General features: G+C 39.9%; 1 pseudogene; it reads right to left on the reverse strand.

The window, feature by feature from the left end:
- Positions 1–758: 758 nt before the first annotated feature.
- On the reverse strand, positions 759–19,447 carry LOC122648521 (annotated as a pseudogene).
- Between the last annotated feature and the right edge of the window lie 2,575 nt (positions 19,448–22,022).

Raw genomic sequence — 22,022 nt, forward strand, 5'->3', positions numbered from 1 at the left:
AATGGTGGTGAAAGAATTTTTTCCTCTCCATGGGAGAAGGAAAACTTAAACTTAGAAAGGTGAAAACCTCCCTTCAATGTGAGTGATTACTGTAGTGGGATAGGCATCATTAATCATAATGGGGAGGGAGATGGAGGGTTAGCGAGGAGGTTAGGAGAGTAATAATGACCCGAGATAGGTGGTTGAATCTTCCCATGTGGGTGGATGGGAGAGGGAAAGACACACCGCCCGCGTGTGGTAAGCTAGCAGGTGACACAAATGGAGTTGTGGGACAAGGTATCATACAGGAGGGCCAATGGAGTCATTTCAAAGAGGGGAAGAGAGAGATAGACATAGTGGGCGCTAGCTTGTGATATACCAAGGGTGTGCTACAATATACATACAACCACCATATTCTGGATGTTACCAACAAGGAACCCACAACATATATCTTGCCAGCAATGAACTAACCAATTACAGAAATCTTCCTAAGAACGACGCGATAACACTGCAAGGCTCTTAACTGTGAATGTGTTGCGTTTATGCTTAAACACAATGTATTAATAGTTTGAATATAGAAACTACACTAACAAATCTAAATACCTATGGCTGAGCTGAACAGTTCTGTTGAGGCCCAAATGAGGATCCTCCAATCTTTAGGTCAGTGTATTTGGCCAGGAATGTTCATTCAGCTCTTAATCCAGAATACCCTCGAAGCCAGAGTCCCAAAGACACACACACACACAAGGAAAACCCCAAAAATTTTAAAGATTAAAAAGAGCAGAAAATTCTACAAAACCATTACATTTTTTACAAGGCAGATACCATGGGGAAATTACATATGAACAAAAGCAAAGAAAACCGATGATAGTAAATAAATGATGTGTGACTTTACAAGCTTGGTAGAATATACGTACAGCAAAACACTGCCCAATCTAAAGGATATAGTCAACTAGGTACATATGGCTCAAATAGCTTTACGCAAGGATCAGGATCATACTGCATAATATTGGCAGCTCTTTCCAACTCCTCCCCGAAGGATTCTTATACTGTGCTTATCGACAACTCGACCAAGATCATGAGATGTTTCAAAGGGATCCTCTATACATATCAAATGACGGTCATTTCCAATTCGCCTTGTCCAGTCCTTAGCTTGCTTACTGTGTGTACAAATATGTTGTCATCAGTTACTGATACAACTGGTTGGAAAGTATTTCATATGGTGAACAGCTCACAAGTTCAACATAATTCGTCTTCTTCTTTTCTTGTGTATTGTCTCATGTAAGTACCATGTATAGTTGGACAAAAGAAATGAAGAAAATCTATAATTTAATGAAATATTTCAGGGCAATATTAAGAGGACAGTTAAAGAAAAGAACAAACAATGCGACAATCAAACATCAAACAATGGTTTACAAGGTATATTTTGGTCTTCGCCACTTGCAAGTTTTGGAGTGAAGGCAGTCCTACCGGGGCATGATACACTTTGTGAGATGCTGGACACTTTGGAAGGAATGAGATCGTTGTTTGGTTGAAAGGAAATGTTGAGAGAAGAAAATCTGTTGGAAGGTTGGTGTTTTCTTAATCTGCTGGGCTTTGAGGGAGTCCTATTTTAAGAGGATTTTGGAGCAGGATTTAAAATGTGAAACATAACAAGGTCACCCTAGGGCTTTGGGAAGAGATCAAAACAGATTGTGGCGATGTAGGACAGTGCATACAAAATATACTCTGTATAGCTTTACTATAAGCTTTTTTCAAAGAAATAATATATTTTTCTTCTATCATATAAAGAAGAGGGACAGATATACGGGGGACTAATTGAGAGGTGATTTTTCTCTTAATTTTAATAGTGTGGCCAGAGAATAAACATCATGCCTTGTCAAATCCTTCCAATGTAAAGATACCAAACAAACTAGAAAGAAGGGCCCTAAGGAAGAAGTGGAAGTGGAAAATAGGGAGCCAAATATCAAGAAAATGACTTGAGATGAGAACATAAGATTTCTAAAGACCAGTAAATCATAACTTATGAGAAATATATCCATTTCCAGTTCTCCATTGCAATTAGAATTAATCATTATGTCAGTAGGTATGTTGCTTGCATGATGATCCAGACTGTGAAACCTGGCTCGGCCATCAACCTTCTATGATTACTGCATCCTAGGTGTTGCGACTGGTTTGACTGGTCAACAATCATCCAACTTGTTTGAAACTGTGCAATAAAAATGAACGTGTAATTTTTCATAAAAGACAAGTGATTGGGTAGTGGACTGAATTACAGCCATTTTCAGTGACCGGGTTCCAGACCAACCCAACCAGGTTGGGAACAAGGACAATCAGATGTTGAAGACTGAGTTTCAACCAGAGTTTCTTCACAGGTTCTGCAAATCCAGCAAGTGATGATCAGATTTTTTACCAATGGTCAAATAGAAAAGTGACAAGATTCAGTACCTCTAGGGAGTAACATGGTGCAACAAGGGGAAGACCAAAAAGTAAATCAGCATAAAGTAGTGTAGAAAGACACATGATTGGGACTTAAATGAAAGATATCGCCATCCTATATACGTAGAATGGCAGAATAGGATATAAGTATATACCCTCAAATAATAGTTTGGTGTTGTGTCACTAAGTTGAGTTGAACCAGGAATGGGTATGCATGCCTGTTTCAATAGGAATTTCATTTACTTATACTTGCAAGGTGATGAAAACTATTCTACTGGATAAAATTAATTATTAAAAAGAGAACATCCAAACACTTTTTCTAAGGGCAGTGAAGACTATTAAATGTGCCCAAGGTAGTTAAGGTAACCATGGTTAGAGGTTGTCACCTTGTCATAAAAGCCATGATGACAGAATGCACATCATGACAATTTAAATCTCCAAACACAGTTGATATGTGCATGATAGCAGGCTCAGTGTAACTAATGTTCTAAAACATAAAAATAAGTAACCTACCTGACGATACTTCCGGTGCGTACAGATATAACAGCATTTGCATAGTCATGACGATATGCCCAATAATAAAAAAACGCCCATATCAATTGGGCAATACTTTCATTATTCTGTGTTCCAAAATCACAGAGGCCATCTGCTTTATCAAAGTACGCACATTCAATATCATCTACCGTCACTGTAAATGTTGAGTCCATTCCCTGGCATAAATTAGCAGTTAGGTGAGACAATTTTGTAAATCACTCACAGGAAACAAGCATCTCTTTCACAGTGATGATCAGAAGCCAGTACTAACATATTTAAGGTGAGATAACAATCCTAAAATTATTGTCATGGACGAAAATCAAAATCGCTCAAATATTAAATGCTTATAGCAATAGATATGTATGATGAGGGTGGACCTCGGCACAACGGTAAGGTTGCTCAACTGCGACCTAGTGATCATGGGTTCGAGTCGGGTAACAGCCTCTCTGCGAAGAGGGGTTAAGACTGCGCACATTATGACCCTCCCTAGACCCTGCAGTGGCAGGAGCCTCGTGCACTGGGTACGCCCTTTTTAGTAGTAAGAATGTATGATAATGCAACCATTAATCCCACCAGCAAATCAGGACAGAACAATGGTAGTATACATATAAGAAAGTTTCGATGTGCTGGCATGGTCAACAGATAGTTACAGAAGACTGTTCTCTAACAGAGGATTAAATAATTTAGAAAAAAAAAGCATCTGTGGCCTCTTTTCCTCTTTTTATTTTATTTTTTATATTTCCATAGAAAAGCATTGTGCCAGGAAAAAAAAACCTCAATTCTGGGCACCCAGACTGTTCTCCAGGTTTTTGTCCCTAGTAACTTGCACACATTCTATAGTTAGACCATTGGTGCCCAGGGTTTGGTGGGGCTTTAAACTATAACTTCATTGCACCTATAACCAAGTTGCTAATAACACTACCGGGTCCAGCGTTAGATGGAGCCTTCAAACTATTTCATTCCACCCATAACCAAGTTGTTAGTAACACCACTAGATACCTTTACTGCATGTACAGTCAGGGATGGTAAAACCCATTAATAGATCAGTCCTGTAAGCCCTGATGTAGTAACGCAGCCTTGGATCCTTACGAATCCATTTGGAGGCCCATATCCAGATGAACAGGGTCTAACTACAGTTGGTTGGTTCAGTACGATATTTAGAGAGCTTTATATTATGAGTAAATTACGCTGACCTCCCCCGACCTTTCTGACAATAACGCAAACCTCCCCTGCATTTCTGACATTTACTCCCATACTCCTTGATGCTAATGGCATTAGGAAGAAAAAAAAAAAAGATGAGTTGACAATTTTACCCTCAATTGTTATTGCTTCAAACTCATCACCAACTTACCAACCATCCAATATTGTGTTTTTTATGTTTTTTAATATAAAAGTGGGACCCCCCACTTATTCTTCTTCTTCATTTTTTCTGTTTACCGCTGCAACCTCCGACCACCACCTCCACCGCTGCAACCTCCAACCTCCAAAAGTCAGAACTACATATGCCATGGACGTTCTGCAATCATCCTTCCCAGCTTCCAACAGAACATTTTGGTCCGACAGCAAATCCAAAACCAACCAAACCCTCCATTGTTTAACTTGTAAACTGAACTAAGCTTCAGGTCTTCAGGTTCAGCAATAAACAACAAACACACAGTAAGAGGGGGGGGAGGAGACTAACAGATCAGGGTAATAAGAAGCCTTCCCCTGCGGAGGAATTTACTCCACCACACTCCAGAACTCCCCACGATCTTCCTTTAAAACAAAATTTTTTTCCTTTTTTAATCTAGGATTGGCTAATAGCGATGGAAGCAGCAGCCCTGGTAGCCGCGGAAGAGGTACATTAGATTTACAATTAAGCAGTAAGGGAGACAATCAACATAATAAGAAATCTAATAAAAAATTCAAACGGCAGAGATAGATCAAACACCATAACCAAGTCCATCTGCAACAACAATAACAGAGTTCTTTTTTCTCTGGGACCTCATTTTAAGATCAAGGCCCATTCACAACCACAACGAGAAGTGATTCACAAATAAAAGGGACAGGGAGAGAATCCACCAAGCTGAAGGCACCTACCGATTGAATAAAGGCACAAAATTTTCTGCAGTAACAGCCCAGATCTGGGGGAGGAAGAAAGGAAAGTGGCATAAAAGAAAAACACAACGAAAAGATGATCAAGTAAAAAGATGACGCCCCAGATGCCGTAGAGATTGATCTTAAGAAACGAAGTGACGCCACAGAAGCCACAGACACTGTGAAACTCCCTCTAATCCCTCACTCGGCACTAGCCTGCACCTGACTGAAAGAACAATACTCTGTTTCGGTTTTTTTTTTCCTTCTCTTTATTCTCCCTGCAAAGAACTTTGGTTCGTTTATTTCTTTTATTTCCTTTGTTTGTTTTGTTTGGCTTGTTTCTTTTCTTTTCCCTGATTTTGCCCTGTTATGAATCTCCAAATATGCATGGAAGGATGACATTACAAGGAGTGCCCATTTTGATTGGAGACCTTATAGAGACGGAGAGGGAAGTCTTGAATGGGTAATTCAGCTATGTGAAAATTGTAAAATTAGGGTTAGAGTTTGATGGGACCTAGGATTAAATGTTAGGGTTAAATTAGGAGAGTGTGGATTATATGGGAGAGAAGAGATGCTGAAAGTTATAGTTAAATCAGATGACTAAATCTGAAGTTATTGAGGAATCTTAGTAGAAATAGGATTGAGGGGTAAAAGGGTAATTTCAAACAATCGGCTAGGTGGATGGTAATGAAATTTGAATCAAGTCTCTCTTAGGGTTTGAGGAAGATTCGATCAAAATTTCAGCAGGTTCTAAAGGTTAGATTTGGCTGGGCAGAATTCTCACGAAAATCACCTTGCATGTGACCTTCTAGATGGGAAGAAGAATAATTGCAGAATATCAATTTCAGACTTACTTGTTGTTTGAAGATATTTCGAACCTTGCAGAGAATTTCCAGCAACTGAATATGTTTCTTCAAGAGATCAGCTAGGGAAGAATTGGAGCTTTCATGGAACTTGAATGGAGATCAATGGAATAGGGTAGGGGAAGGGAATGGCTATCTCAGCCTGGGCATCTCACCCAACCTATCTCAGGATTTTCACAAAGGCTAAAGCCAATATTTCATTAATCAAAATCGTGTTCAATGCTGGCCTCCCTTACAAACTTATATAGAAGACTCAAAAATAGACTTAAAAAGGAAAGCCCTAACCCTATCCTTAACTAATAAGGTAACCTAAATTGACTAAGAAAGTGAAATAATAAAGAAAACAAAATCAAAATAGGACTCTAACTCATAGTTGTTAAGGCGCCTAGGCGAATCAAGGCGGTCGAGGGGGTTGAAAAACAAGGCGACAAGGCGTCGCCTAGCGACCACCAGAATTCAAGGCGAGGGCAAGGCGCCTGGATGCCTAGGCGACACCTTGACAACTATGCTCTAACTAAACTAAGTAAATCCCGTTTTCCTACTTTCAACCCATATTTTAGGCCAATTAAATTGACCAACTATAAAATAAACCCTTGGGATCAAAGTCCCAATACACATATGACCCAAACCAAAGCTTATTTTCACTCAAATAAGCCCTAAGTGACTTATCTTTTTTTTTTTTTTTTTTTTGGTAAACGCGAATTTATTCAGGAGTGACTTAAAAACATCAATATTGGAGTAGAGAGAGCAGGCTGGGTGTGTGGGAGGACCAACGATTGTCTCGTCTCCAGGAAATCTCACCACCGCTGTCGATTTCCGTCAAAGAGACCACCATTGCAGATTGCAGTCGAAAAATTTCACCACCACTGCAGATTTTACGTGACAGGGCGAGGAGGGCGATCGATTAGATTTGCAGGTTAGGGTTTGGATTGGCAGATTAGGGTTTTTTTTGGGACATGGAAAGTATCAAAGACATTACATTGAGTTAGCATTTCATTAAGGGCAAAAGGGTAACTTCTTCAAGGGGCAAAAAGGTAACATCAACCCTATCAAGAATAGTATGGTTAATAAAAAAGTCAATTTTCAAATTAAATCGTTATCTGACCTTAAAACACTAACGGACTGGAGCTGAATGCAATGAAGTTTGTAAAGTAGGGGAGGTTTGAATAAATATAAGAAACGTAGGGGAGGTGTGCGTAATTGTCATAAAGGTTAGGGGAGGTCAGCATAATTTACTCTTATATTTGGGAAATTATTATGTAATATTTTATTTGGGCTAGGATACGTAGGAAGAATTTAGCAAGTTTTGGAAATGTTTTTGGTTAGGAATCTTAGTAGAGGTGTTTCCCTATTGGAATATTTTTATTTTCTTATTTGAGTAAATTGCACAGACATCCCCTGTTCTAAGCCTTAAATACACGAACCTCCCTTGCATTTCTGACAAATACCTAGACCACCCCTACTTTCCAATCTTTATTACACACCACCCCAGTCTGTTAGTGATTCAAGGTTAGGTAATGGCTTAATTTGAAGATCGGATTTTATTGACCATACTACCCTTGAGAGGGTTGATGTTACCGTTTTGCCCTCAATGAAGTCACCACCATCTCCCAAAAAAACCCTAACAACCTGCAAGTCTGATCACCGGCAGTTCCAGATTTTATAAGGGCCTCTGAAATCGTGCTTTCTTCAAGAAAGGAAAAGAAAAAAAAAAAAAAAAAAAAAAGATATACAGAGAATGACAAAAAAAAAATATTTTGATTGAACCAGTTTCTTTGCAAATCTGGTCACCGCCATGTTTGAAGAATAATTGCTTCAAACTCTTCCTACTTCTCTCTTTTCTCTGGTTTCAATTAATCTTTTTTGTTCTTGGGTTCAGTTTCGATTTCAAATCTCTCGATGTTTTTGCATCTGTCATCTTAGAAATGTTTCGTTCTTCATAGAAAGGAAACAATCAAAAGGTGCTACAGACAGAGAAAAGAGACAGAAATGTCTAGCGTTCTGAGCTTCTTTTGGGGGTTGCTTTTTGTTCTGTTCGATAGTGGAAGTTGTAGGGTTAGGTTTTTCTCAAATAACACCAAACAGATTCCTGCCAGAACCTAGTCTCTGTTCGTCCAATGGCTTGACCCCTCACTCCTTATAATGCTATAATATTGTTGAATATTAAAACCCTAGCGAAGTACCTAACGAAGCCATTCATAGTTACAGAATTAATTGGGTAACAGAGGATTATCTTTTGAATGGATTTTTCAGTATCCTATTTGATAACAGATTCTTTTGACGGGTTTTTTCAGTTTCCTATTCCATAAAAAGGGATTCCAGTAAGATACGGATTGGATTCCGATAAGAGTGGGAGAGAGAGGAAAAAAAAAGCAAGTAGCCTACTTGGAGAGTCCAGCAATTTTCAGAGACTGTAACTTATAACCATAGGAGAAGAGGGCAAGGGGTTCACCATAAGAACTATGTACTCTCCCAAAGATTGGTTGTTCCTCTGGTGGTCATATCATGTAATGGGCTCGAACAATGGCAATGTGGAGCGATTACAGAGAACTGATCATAAAAATTGTCCTTGACCCAACTTGGTTTTCCGCTCAAAACATTGGTTATCCGTTACACCAAATCGCCATGGGGTTGGGAGTTTGGGCCTTCAGATCAGTTGGGAGTTAAGTAAGGTTGGGGGCATTAAGAAATCGGGTTGTGGTGCCATGCTTCTATACGGTTTCCAAAGCCGAAGCTTCTTGACCAGAAGATCACAATCTGTGGGAGATTTACTAGGAAGACCACAGTGGAGCGGTGGTTGAAGAAAAAGTAGTGGTGGGTCCCACCTTTTTTATATTAAAAAAATACAAAAACATAGTAAATGGTTGCCAGTAATGAGTTTGAAGAAATAATAATTAAGCGTAAAATTGTCAACTCGCCTTTTCTTTTCTAACGCCGTTAGCATCAGGGGCTACGAGAGTATTTGTCAGAAACGCAGGGGAGTGTGTATTTAAGGCTTAGGTCAGGGGAGGTCCGTGTAATTTACTCTTCTTATTTATATGCTTGTAACATAAAATTTAGACAGATGGAATATTGAAATTGAGTTTGGTTTGGGTTGTAACATATGTGGTCTGAGGGAGTGGCGGAGGGCCGGTGGAGGAGAGGGGAAAATCTGAGAATAGGTTCTCAGAGTTGCAGGGGAGAGAGGGATCACATGGGAAGAAGGGAGGGGGGGAGAAGAGTGCACACGCACAGCCACAAAAGCTACTCAAACCACAACTCAACTATTTCATTCTATTCAATCTGTCCAATATGTTGGTTACAAGCATATAAATAAGAAAAATAAAAGACTTTAAGAAGGAAACAACTACTCTAGGACTCAACAATTTAAAACTTGCTAAAACTATTCCTACGTATCCTACCCAAGTTAAAGATTTCCTTACATAATTATCCCAATAAAATAAATAATAAAATCCTAAACATCTACCAGAATAAAACCCATGTTTAGAACCGGCTCTCGGTCTGAGTTCCCAAACGGGCTTGGGTTGGTCCAAGGTAGTGCACATGCTCAATTCCCCCGGAGTTGAGAAAAACTCACCCACTAGTTTTGTAGAATGATAGAAATAAAAGCGGCACATAGCAAAGTTGTCACGTCGGTTAGGAAACCCAAGGCGTTGGAGAGGCTAAAAATCAAGGCAAAACCAAGTAGAGAGGAGATTTCAAATTAAATCAAACCCACAAGTCAGATGAAGCTCAAACTGGAACCGAATTTCAGTTTAGATAGATCCAACCAATTCCCAAAATATGGTTCAAATCTAAAGGCCAGATTTAAATTAATTAAGAAAGTTTCAGGTGTGGTTCAGAAAACTAAGTAAATCAGGAGATTTTGAATACCAGCTGATACACTGGTCAGAACCCACCAAACCCAGATCAAGTGTCCCTCTCAAGAGGATCTTGAAACCCCTTAAAGCTGGTTCTAATCAGGTAAGCCAAATAATCTCAGGTGATCAAAATATCAAACCCGAAAATAGGTTCAAAATAGGGTAACAGCAGATCATGAAATCAGTTATTTTCTGATGAAAATCCAACCAGAATAGTATACCAAGGAATAGCAATTGAATATTAAGATTGTAACTACTTGAATTAGAGAATCAAACAAGTCACAACAGGATTAGTCGACAGAAAATTCAAATCAATACCTAGTTGCAGAAAAACACAGCACAGGTGAAAGCGAAGAAGGATAGTAACCTATCTCAGGTTCCAGGTATCTAACCCACACTGCTTCTCACAGGTTTCAGGCCAAAGGCAACTCAGCAACATTCATTAATCAATCTGTATGTGGCCAATGGGCCTTAAAATGCTTTTATAACACCTGAATTCAAAGTCCTAATCTGATTAAAAAAACTAAGATCCTAGTAGCTATTACAACTCATAAATGCAGTAGAAATAAATAAACTAATCCTAACTGAACTAGGAATTAAATAAAACAACTAAAACTCTAATTAAAGCTCCCATGAGCTGGATGGTCAAGCCAATGCTGCCTGGCTCAAGACCCAATGAACCTGGTAGGCCTAGGTTCTTGTTAGTTATGAACTTAGCCCCCTTTGTGTTGTTGGTTCTTGCGACTGTATTTAAGGCCCAAGAACCTATCTACATCATGATGTCTTCGTCAAATACACAATTTTCCAATTGTGATGGTGCATATTGTGAAAATTCTTCTAAGCACATTATTAAAGTTGGTCGAGAATGGTTGAAAGCGTGAAGGGGCATCGTTCATTGTAACAAAAAGTTGTGAACCTTACAGCCTTCTCACATGCACCAGATTTTGTTCTTCAAGGATTGATTGACGAAGTCTCCTCATAACCAAAAGAGTCAGCACCAATAGTGCAGCCACAGGAAGAGCCGAAAGAGTCTTAAAACACAAGGAAGACTGCTCTTATGTGGGACAGCAAGTAATAGTGAAGAGGCAACAACATGATTATTCTGAATGAAGCAATAAAATACTCTATTGCAGCAACAGACAACAGTTGTTATATATATTGAATCTGTTATTCCCCACATATTTCAAGACACTTGCAACATAGAAACTTCATATTTTGGTTTTTATTCGAGTACAAACAAGGAGCTGCAAGTGCCCGTTGAAGTGTTCTTATTTCTACCGTTCTACAAAAGGCAAGTGTTACTCGATAATAGGGAATTGATGTAGTACCACTGCCTTGGGCCATTACAAATCTGTTTGGAGGCCCATATCAAGATGAACCGGGTCCAATTATGGTTGGTTGGTTCAATAAGATATTTAGAGAGCTCTATTTTATTCGGAAAAATATTATACAATCTTTTATTTTGGGTAGGATACATCGGAAGAGTGTAGCAAGTTTTGGAATTGTTTCTGGTTAGGAATCTTAGTAGAGTTGTTTCCTTATGGGAGTCTTTTTAATTTTTTTCTTCTATACTTGTAATTCAACAATCTAGACAGTGATGGAATATTGAAGATGAGTCTGGTTTGAGTTGTAGCCTGTGTGACCTGAGGCAGACGGTTGGCTATCGTGCTCCTCTTTCCCCCTTGTTTCTGGTATCCCCTTCTTCCCTCTTCCCTACGAGTCTGGAACATCTCCTGTCAGGTGCTCCTTTCTCACCCTTTCCCCTGCGGGCGACTGTAACTTTCTTCCCCTTTTGTTCTCCTTTCCTAGCATAGTTGTCACAGTGACTAGATGACCCAAGACGTTGGAGGGGTACATAGGCAACAAAGCGCCAGCCTAGGTGTTGCATAGGCACCCTAGTCGTGCAGTATTAACTATATGTAATACAGCAAGGACAATTTTATATGATTACAATGTAATATGCTGTAATTGTGCTAGTAATGACCTAATATGAGATAAACAACATATAATAAACAAAACATAGGATATAATATAAGCATATTCATCAAAAAACATAACAATAAACATAAACTAACATAAACTGGTTAAGTGTCAATAAGGCGTGCTGTCTCCTTGGACCCAAGAAAGAACCCAGATGCCTAGGCAACGCCTTGAAAACTATGTATCCTAGTTCTCCTTCCTTTATCTCATGTCTTCTTTATTATGTTATGGTGGTAACATCAATCTACAAAGAGTGTGTAGATCTCTCTTATCCTTTCCTTCTTTGTCTTCCTAAGTAGACCTTTAAATTTTGGTTATTTACCAGATTACCACTCCCCTTGTATAAGTTGACATATTTACAGAATTGCCATTATCTTTCAACTTTTGGCTATTGTACACTTAGGAGAACCCATAACCGAAAGGAAGGATTTTCGAACCCCGGATTGCACCAACCCCCACCCTCAAACTATCCTTCATAGTTCTGTTCTACGTTTTCCTATTCAGCATTTCCCCAACCCCCCCCCCCCCCTCCCTCTCCCAAAAAAAAATTATCCTTCATAGTTTTGTTCTACTGATGTAGATACAGTCCTAATTTATTTAGTTTCTATCTTAGTGTCCTTCCTTTCGTTTTAGAAGGCTGGATTATAAAGCCTTAGTAGTTTCTAATTCTAGTTAGTTTCTATTTTCAATAAGTTACCATTGTCACTAGTTGCTAGGTTTTAGTAGTTTCTATTTTAGAGAGTTTCTATTTTTCTACCATCTATTTTGTAAGCTTGACTAAGCTATTAATAGGCCCCCCTATTGTAGGGAATGATGAGAATTGAATAATAGAATTTTCAGCCCATGCTTGCCATTGGTTATGGGAGTACATTCCCTGTTCAACAGCTGGGATAACTGTGGGTGAGAGACCCAGGGCTGAGAAAGCCCATCCCTACCCCCCTTTATTTTCTTCTTCTCTCTTCATTGCCCCCTTTCCCCCAATCAAGCCACACTTCTGCTGCTTTTACTTGTGTCTACAACAACTGCTGCTGGAGAGCCTCTTGAAGACCAGAATCGAACCTCCAATCAAACCCAGATCTGTTACTGCTGTATCCAACTAAAAGAAGGCACTGCACACCCTGCGGCTATGCTATTCTGCCCAGTTTCTCCTTCAACTTCAAATTCTAATATCTCTACAACAAGACGTCTGAATTAGCAAGGGTTTGGAGGGTTGAATTACACAACCAGGAGCTCCATTTGATCCATTGTTTGAAGACCCAAGTTTCCACTGGTTTGTAAGATCTGCTCCAACCTTCTAATTTTGACTCCACCTCATATCTCAGTTGTTAGCAATCAGAATAGGCAGAGATTTGGAGGACAGACCCTCCACTCGATCCAAGTTGTGGCCCCTATCTCCTGCTCCTGCTGCTATCTCTGCAACTCCTCACTTGAGCTAGGGTTCTAAACCCTTTATGACCTGCTGCTGTGTCTATCTTATTTTCCCTGTAAACAACCAAGGTTCTCTCTATCACAGCCTTTGTTTGAGATTTCTATTTATTGCTGCTACTTCTGATTCCCTACTGTGATTAGTGTAAACTCTCTTCTGTTCAAGCATTATTCTCAGATTTGTTTGATTGCTTCCTCTTGATTGTTTCCCCCTATCTAAGTCTGAGTATTCCCACATGAGTTTATTGGAGTTTGAGGGCTATTATTGGGACTGTAACACTCTGTATACAGTCTTACATTATCTACATATACTTATTCAGTATTTCCCCACCTCCACCTCCAACATACAAACATATTTTTTTTCTTTTGCCTCTAGAGATTCTTCCTTAATCTACAAACTGAGTGGTGTGGTGTCTAACAACAACTTGCTAAATTCTCTGTTAACAGACAAGCAGAATTTTTTTTCTTCCCTTTTTTCAGTTCTTACAGATAAAGTGATGAAATCAGCAAATTATACAGTAAAGGGGGATATCCTAAAGTACAATAAATGTTGAAACATATTAGGTGATCACTGCCTAGAACTACAGCAAAGCCTTGATCTCTGTAATGAAGCAAGGACTTTATCAAACAGAAAAGAAGATACTATAGCATATTGAAACAAGTATTTCAAAATGTACCAGTTAACCCATTACAATCTACCAGATAGATACTTGTATAGGCAGAAAATTCATCAACAGAACAGAGTAAAAGTGCTATTTAGGTGTGACACACGGAAAATCAAAGTTTGGAGAACTAAAACAACTCAGGTCTTCAAAGGTTCAAACTTAAGCCAAATAAATATTATATTGAATACCTGTAAACAGGGAAGGATAGCAGGCTTACGCTGTTGTAAGAAGTGAATACACATCACAACATATCTGAAAATGTAATTGCAATTATCAGCTTACTGGAATTAAGAGGGTACAAGGCAGGTGCACATAAAATTCTGTTAGCCTTAAGTATTAGGAATAGATATGAGGAGATCATAGATAACTCACGCGTAACTAGATAATGTCCCCTGATACGTTTCATTGACACCCCGTGACTTCGCCCAGTGTTTCACAATGAAAGCCAATTGCCGCAGTCTAGCATCTATTTGTGCATAGTCTCGAAGGAGTTTTGTATTAACAACAGCCAAGACATTATTTATGCAAATGTCACAGGAGATTCCAGTTGTTGGATCCTTCAGCTTCACTATAGGGACTCTGGCACGTGTCAGAGCCTGTAGTCAGTGCAACAGAACTTAAATAGGTACCCAGTAAAGAACTTTGTACAAGAATTTCAAGGCAATAATATAAATAGGGCAGAGATTTCTATCCGGGAGCGTGGCCCCTGCGTCAGCGTGAGGGCCAATGGGACTGCACACAGAAGCATCAACAAGGGCGGGATTCCCACCTTTCATGGGGTGTGGGGCGATCATTTCGCCCCATCCTGTGTCTGGGCCCAGGAGCTACAGTCCCGGACAGAGTTCTTTTTCCCCTATAAATACTATAAAATTAAATAGCTGAATGCATTTCTTGCCAAAGGATGCTATGTCAGAACATGACTTGTAAGTATTAAATAGAAAAGGATAATATTACAGCCCTTCATGGTCAGAAGTAAATGTCAAACCAAATGTATGGCACTTACAAGACAAACATATGAAGAGGGTTTATTATAGCTTTTCCACATCTCATGCATTCTATCTGCAAAATTTTATTTAAAAAACAACTGGAGCCAAGTATTGGAGAGGGGGATTTATATCTACCATCGAGCTTTATTCCATTGTTCTTCTTTCTTCAACTTATGCCGAAATCAACTCTAATGTATAAACATCATGCTTCCTCCAATCTATAACAATGATTGAATCTCTCTCCACAAGCACCTAGTGATACACTCCTGACATGGCAAACTCCAAACTACTTTAAGGCACCGGAACTTAGCCCCAGTGGAATCACTTTCCATAATTGGTCCCATTATACTTTAGCAACCAAACCATCCTAAATCTTAACATTCCACAAAACCTAATTCCGCATAGAACAACCATCAAAATTCAACTTGAATGTTCCAACGGAAGGAGCCTACTACAAGGGTCTGTCATTACAACTCCAAGATTCAAATCTCTACAGAAGGAACCGCCGTGCATGCCAATGTAAAGACCATTTCTGCTGCCCAATGTTTCACTAATATTTTCAATTACAGCTTGTAATTTTGAAAATTGATCGACCTAATCGAGACGAGATTGCATACAAGATATCAAACATACATAGTTTTGACCAAGACAACCGAAATTTCGGAGAGATCTCGAAAATCTTGGCGAAATCTCAAAAATCTCAGATATCTCAACCTACTTGAGAAGAAACGAGTAGTTTCTTCTTGAACACTATGACATGGCATTCATATGTCATGCAGACGGAGGACAATGCACGTCGGCTCCATTGGACCATGAGTGGACTCAATCTAGCACTGCATAATTCATATCAGTAGACAGCCACAGACTCACAATATTGTATTGTTAGGACATGGAATTGGAAGACTAGGGTGTCTATGACATGTATTGTTTATTGTACTTGGGTGTCTACGTAATATGCATTGTTCACTGTACTTTGTAGTTTCTACTTTAAGTCTAATTATTTCTTAAATAATTATTCAAGATTATGTGTCTTCATCTATTGTTGCATAATTTACTTATTTTACTTACCCATTATGTCTCATAGCACTCAAACAATGTGTAGAATAGGAAATATTATATAAGGGTTCGACGTTTACTACCAACCAAGGGAGCAAATCCAAAACACCAAATTGGGTGCTTTACAATTTGAAGATTTAAATATGCTTATTAAGCCTAAAACAAGCTTCCCCTAAAGTTTTGGAGCCAACTATGGCCATTTGCTCACCAAAACCCAAAAAAAAAAAGCACCGTCTCGCCAAGATCTTGGCGAGATCTCGAGATTTTAGTTGTCTCAACCAGATCGAGAAGAGTTTTTGAACTATGGAAGAGAACGGTCCTCCAAGTAGTCCTTGCTGACCTTCCCATCTATTAGGAATCAATGCAATCTTAAAAATAGAAATAAACACTAGGATTGCCAAGAGGCCTGAGTTGCCAACATCCAAATGCAACAGGTGGTGGCCAGTGTAGACCACAGGAGGAAACATTTCCTTTATTGGAAAATTCATCTAATTTCTTCTTCAAGCAGCACATAAAAGTTATGAAACATTACTCTTGTTAATAGACATAGATCCCTAGATAATTTCACTTTGGAACACTGAAAATAGAACAAAATATCTTATTCACCTGCACATTCTGGAGATTATCCGATTGCAAAATATCCGCCAACTTCAACAAGATCTCAGACTTGTTGATATCTGTATCTTCAATAGCGAGGCAAACATCAATGTCACTATTGGAAACGCCAAATGAATTAAGCACATGATCCATAAAGAAACAATCGAGCATTAGGCCATTCTTTGTTGACCAGTTTTTCCAACAAAGTCAGCAGCTGCTTCTGCTTTGCCTTTTCTTCCTCTACTGGTATTAGAGATTCATAAATTGCAAGAAAAGGAGCATTTAATCTGCCTATGTCAATGCGACATTTGATCTCTCTTTTCTTGTTCCTTATCCGCTGTCCAGGTACATGCAATCCCCTGGAGATATCTGATCTGAAGTCCTGGTCACAGAAAGTGGCAAATTAAATCATAAAAAGAAAATTATGACCTTATTTACCATAAAAGAATATTAGCAATTTACTTGGGTCTCTAGCAATACAAACATAAATTACAAATAATATCAATAAGAGCCTGACCATGGCCAGTGACCACCGTATGGAAATAATTCTTCTCAAGCTCTGTTTAGACTGTGCTTTTAAAAATCAAGCAATATGATGCTGGAACTTTACTAACATAGCATAATCTTTGTGTTTTTTTATCTTTAGTACTAAATACTAGTTCAGGATGAATGGACTTCCAGAGAGGAAAGTGAGCTGGGGTTTCCTACATTGTATCAATGAAAAGGAAAACTATTTGATTTTGCCAAGAATAGACCACCCTTACTTCCCCAATAAACTAAAAGCTTTTGAGGGTGATTGAGCAAATATTGTGATGTAAAAGAGATGAGTGAATTAAGATTTTCCAATTCTTCCTTTTCGCTGTCATCCAGAAGTGCTTCCAAAGGTCACTCTCCTTCACCCAAAGGATAGCTTAGGATGCTCCATCCCCATGAATGCATGTTTATACCTGGCTAAAAAATAAGGACCACATGGAATATGTCTTGGTGCAAGTGGTACAGTAGAGTCACGATGTTGGGAGATAGGCAAGGTTCCGTTTTTTTTCTCACATATGGATCAACTCGCTAGTCCCTTAAATTAGTCAAGTAGTTCTATATGTTTCAGCAAATGGATGACAATTTACAAGAGATGAACTTGTTGACATGAAAAACTAACCAATTTAATTTATCTCATTTTTCTCCTCCCTCTCCCGGTTGTTTTATTTTTCCAATCTTTGCATGTAAAAACTACATCAACATACCAACACATTCTCCAAATTATCAAAGGTTTATTTTGTAGACTTAGATTCACTAGCAAACGCAACATAGAACATGAAAGTTTAGACTGAATGATGCTACATTCACCATATTAAGGAGGTGTCACTCAACAAGTTCATGCTGACGTGAAATACTAACCTATTTAAATTTATCTCATTTTTCACTTCCCTCTCCTGGGTTGTTTTATTTTTGCAATCCTTGCATGTGAAAACTACATCAACATACTAACACATTCTCCCAACTATCAAATGTTTATGCCACAATATCAATATAATTAGCGTATCTAAAGGGCAATGAATTTACCTTCCTTATGCCATCCTTGTTAAACCCATCCTCAAGCATGAAAGAACCAGTACGTAGTTCAGCCAAAATATCCTGTTCATGGTGATTATCCCTTCCATAGGGTGCGCCAACTACACCATTCCTATTCCTCTGGTCGGGCAAGCCGGGCACTCCCCCTTCATCAACAATTTCAACACTCAAATTGGCCAGAGATTCTTCAATACCCGATGCTGGAACAGAATGCAGGTTACTCCCTGTAGGTGGGGTAGGGCGCTCAAGCTGATTAGTAAATCTTTGACATGCATCACCTTGAATTCCATGATCTTCAGGGGCCTGTCCTGTCCTCACCCCATCTTCATAATAGAAGGAAGGAGCCCGGCGTTTCAATTCAACCCGACTTCCCTGGTCCTCAAAAACCAAATGTGCTTGTCCCTTTGGCTTGTGCGAAAAACCAGGTGGTGTTCGACTGTGCTCCGGTAGAATAGAACTTTGAAACCCCAAGTCGCCTGCTGTTCTTCCTTGCTCGTGAAGTTCAAAGTTACCTTGACGAGCACCATGGAAATTTAGTTGCGGGCGATCTAACGGCCATATACCATTAGAATGAAGGGGAGGCGAAGAGTGAAATTCAGAGCCATTAAAGCTTCTGTTCCCAATTACACCTTCCCGCTCCTTCTGAATACTGAATTGGGCCTCTATACTCGACCTATCGACTCCTCGCACATTTAGATCCGAAGAATGCCCATTTGGTAGACCATTGTTTCTCTGGACCTCACTCGGTAACGAACCAAATATTAACGTTCCCTCAAGTGGCTGCTGTTGCTGCTGCAGATGATGACAATGGTCTGGTTTTCCAACCACGTCGAGACTACCAAAAGGCCCTAATCTTTGAAGGCCGTCGACAGATAACTGGTGACTTCCAGACAAATGAGGGGTTCGGAGGTGATCAAGCCCGTCAATTCCATGGGGAGGGAATCCGGGCAGGGACCAAGTGTTCTGGGGCAAGGGCTGGAGAAGGAAATTAGAGGGGTATGAAGCATGGGAAAAGTTGGGAGGCAACGGAATTGTACGGAGATCATCATGGCCAATGGAGAGCCATGGCGGGAAAGGAAGGGTGGGACCTAAGGCTGCAACGGCGGGATCATGGTAGTGATTGTGAAGGTAATGGGGAAAGTCGGGGAGAAACGTGGCAGGAGTTGCAGTAGAACTGGTGGGGTTCGGTGGTTGTGGTGGTGGTGGTGGTTCTGCTTCTGTTCCAGGAGGCATTTGGGATTGGTGAGGTTTTTGAAGCAATCGAAGAATGAATTCTCCGCCGGAGTTGGCGACTAGAGGCGACGATCCTCCCCCGCCTCCATTGCCGGTCATGTTGGTCAGTAGATGAGTGGAGGAGGAGTCTAAGCCTCTAAGGTGACCTTACAGGATAGAGTTCGGGGGAGGAGAGCAAGCAGAGAGACGATGAATTACCAAATTCCAAAACCTTAATTTGCAACGCAACGATTCCCATTCCGAGTCCCATCGTCGGCTGATTTCGAGATTCCCCTCTCTCTCTCTCTCTCTCTCTCTCTCTCTCTCTCTCTCTCGGAAGTCGAAACTCGGAACACTGCTGATTAGCTCGATGCACGTATGGCCCTTGATGGTAAAAAAACAAAGACATTTTCTCTCACAAATACCGTCTGTAAACTTTTGGATTCATTTCTTATTAACAGTTGGATTGGAATAGTTTCGGTACATCATAATTCATTTATGCCGATCCAACCACCACAAACGACAATCCCACGTCAAAGTGACATTCCCCATCTATCCCTCCATTTAACCTTTCCAATACGAGAGAGCCTTCGCCACGAAGGAACACATTGACATGGGCCAGACTAGAGTTTTTTTTATTAATTAAAAATTCATTAAAACTAAGAAAAATAAAGATTAACAATATTATCTATTAAATCTTGTTTTTTTTGGTAGAGAAAAGGATATTCATTCATATGCCCTCAATGCCAAACAAAAGACATAATACTGATAGAAAGCATGATAAACACAAGGTATGGTGGATATATGGTATCCAAAATCAAGGAGTGGAAATTGACTCGGTCTCACATGCCATTGATTGGGTCATCCTGATTAGGGTTTGGTTCACAAACGCTACTCTAGAGATCAAGCTGTCAACACCACTAAGTTTAAGCGCATGTACTAACGTGCCAAAAAAGGGTCCCTCATACGTGCCCGAAAACAAACAATCCACACTGACCACATGTGCCCACATACTGCCACAACCTACTTTCAAACAAATACGCCGGATAGGCAAAAGTCTGATGGATCGACGAGTGGAACTTCGATTGATGGCAAGAAGACAACCAAAGTTGCTGCTACAGTCTACTTCCAAACAAATCTGCAAGGATCTGCAGGATCGACAAGGGGAGCGTCATCTGACGATCGAAGGTGGTTGGTAAAGATTGAACGGCCAGTGGATCAATCGAGCCACCATTTACCACAGGGGCCATCGGCACCAGAACCGGCATCACCTACAAATATACACATAAACAGAAAAGAAAAACCCTCTGGTTGCCTCGCGATCATGACCAAATAGAAACCAAAGATTGCAACCAGAATTTGGATCTCACCAACAGAGGTCGTTTTTCGGCAATGGCAAAAAACACCAACAATCCACACTGTTGGGAACTTCAGGAGAGGGGAAGGGGAAGGGGTAAGGATATGTCTAAAGGTATTGGTGGTGGAGGCCAAGATGGGAGCACGGCGGAGAGGGTGTGGGAGGGCGGTGGCAGTATTGATGGGAGCAAGGCCAAAAGGGTATGGAGATGGCCGGAAAAGGTATGGAGGCAGGGGGAGGGGGAGGGGGAGCAATATGGACTGGGGGGTGCATCTGCGGTTGTTCCTCAATCTAGGAACCCTTGTTTTAAGTTCTCCTTTCAAACTGGGCAACATGAGACATAGAGATCTCATCGAGCGATTCAACCACCGAGGCTGCGAAGGGCGATTGAAGCACCAAGGAATTACCGGCTTCTCTCCAAACCTCTGTATCAAAGAGCACGATCAGCAGGGGAACAAAACGCTGGACAATATGCCAGAGAAAAAAGGAGAATCGATTGATCTGGTGATGGAGGCGGGGCGGAAAGGAGACTGCCACAGATAGCCAGGGTCGTCGTACCGAGGCCGGGAAGTCATCATCGGCATCATCATCTTCATCAGCGCCGTCTTCGTTGGCACATCCGATGGTCGTGACGGTGGATTGGAAAAAGAAAATCAAAGCCTGCACAAAGGTGGAGGACTGAACACGCACTAGGGCGGGGGATTAAACATGCATGGCGGCGGAGAGGTTTACGCATTGTGGTGGACAAAAGGAGAAGGGAACCCTAAAACTAGCATTATCTATTAAATCTCATGGATCTCATTCATATGATTCACAATTGGAAAATCGGGTTTTGACTAGGGCTAGTCGTCCGAATTGAGTTATATTTTAGGATAAAAGATGACGAAACTCGGTCATAACTAAATTGTTGGAATAACTGAGTATTTTTACCCAAGTCATGACAAACTCGATGATTTTAGTCATTTTTAAAAACCATAAAGCCAATTTACTTAGCAATTGACTTGAGTAAAATAGTAAATCTGTATTCTAAAAAAGTAAGAAATCCTCAAATCTTTGACTCACTTCTATCGTTCAAGGTATAAACTCAAAATGTATTGGTCTGTGATTCCTTTATTTTTTTAAAATTTTTTGGTTTTCCATATCTTTTTGATATTTCATATTTTTTTACTAATTTATACATATTTATTGTCTTAAAAATTAAGAAAAAATATGTGACTCATTTTGATCGGATTTGAAAAGGTCTGTCACCATATTTTTTTGAAAGACGAGTCAAGTCAGAAAACTTAGTTTTCCAACAATGATCATAATTGTAAGTTTATGGGAGAGATAAATACATTGTCTTCCTATTCTCTTAATGAGATAAGATTACTTAAATCGGATTGATTATTAAAGATAATAGAATAGAGTTCTCATGGCCATGGATTTGA

The sequence above is a fragment of the Telopea speciosissima genome, chromosome 1 (genome assembly GCF_018873765.1).
Source record: "Telopea speciosissima isolate NSW1024214 ecotype Mountain lineage chromosome 1, Tspe_v1, whole genome shotgun sequence".
Taxonomy (NCBI): domain Eukaryota; kingdom Viridiplantae; phylum Streptophyta; class Magnoliopsida; order Proteales; family Proteaceae; genus Telopea; species Telopea speciosissima.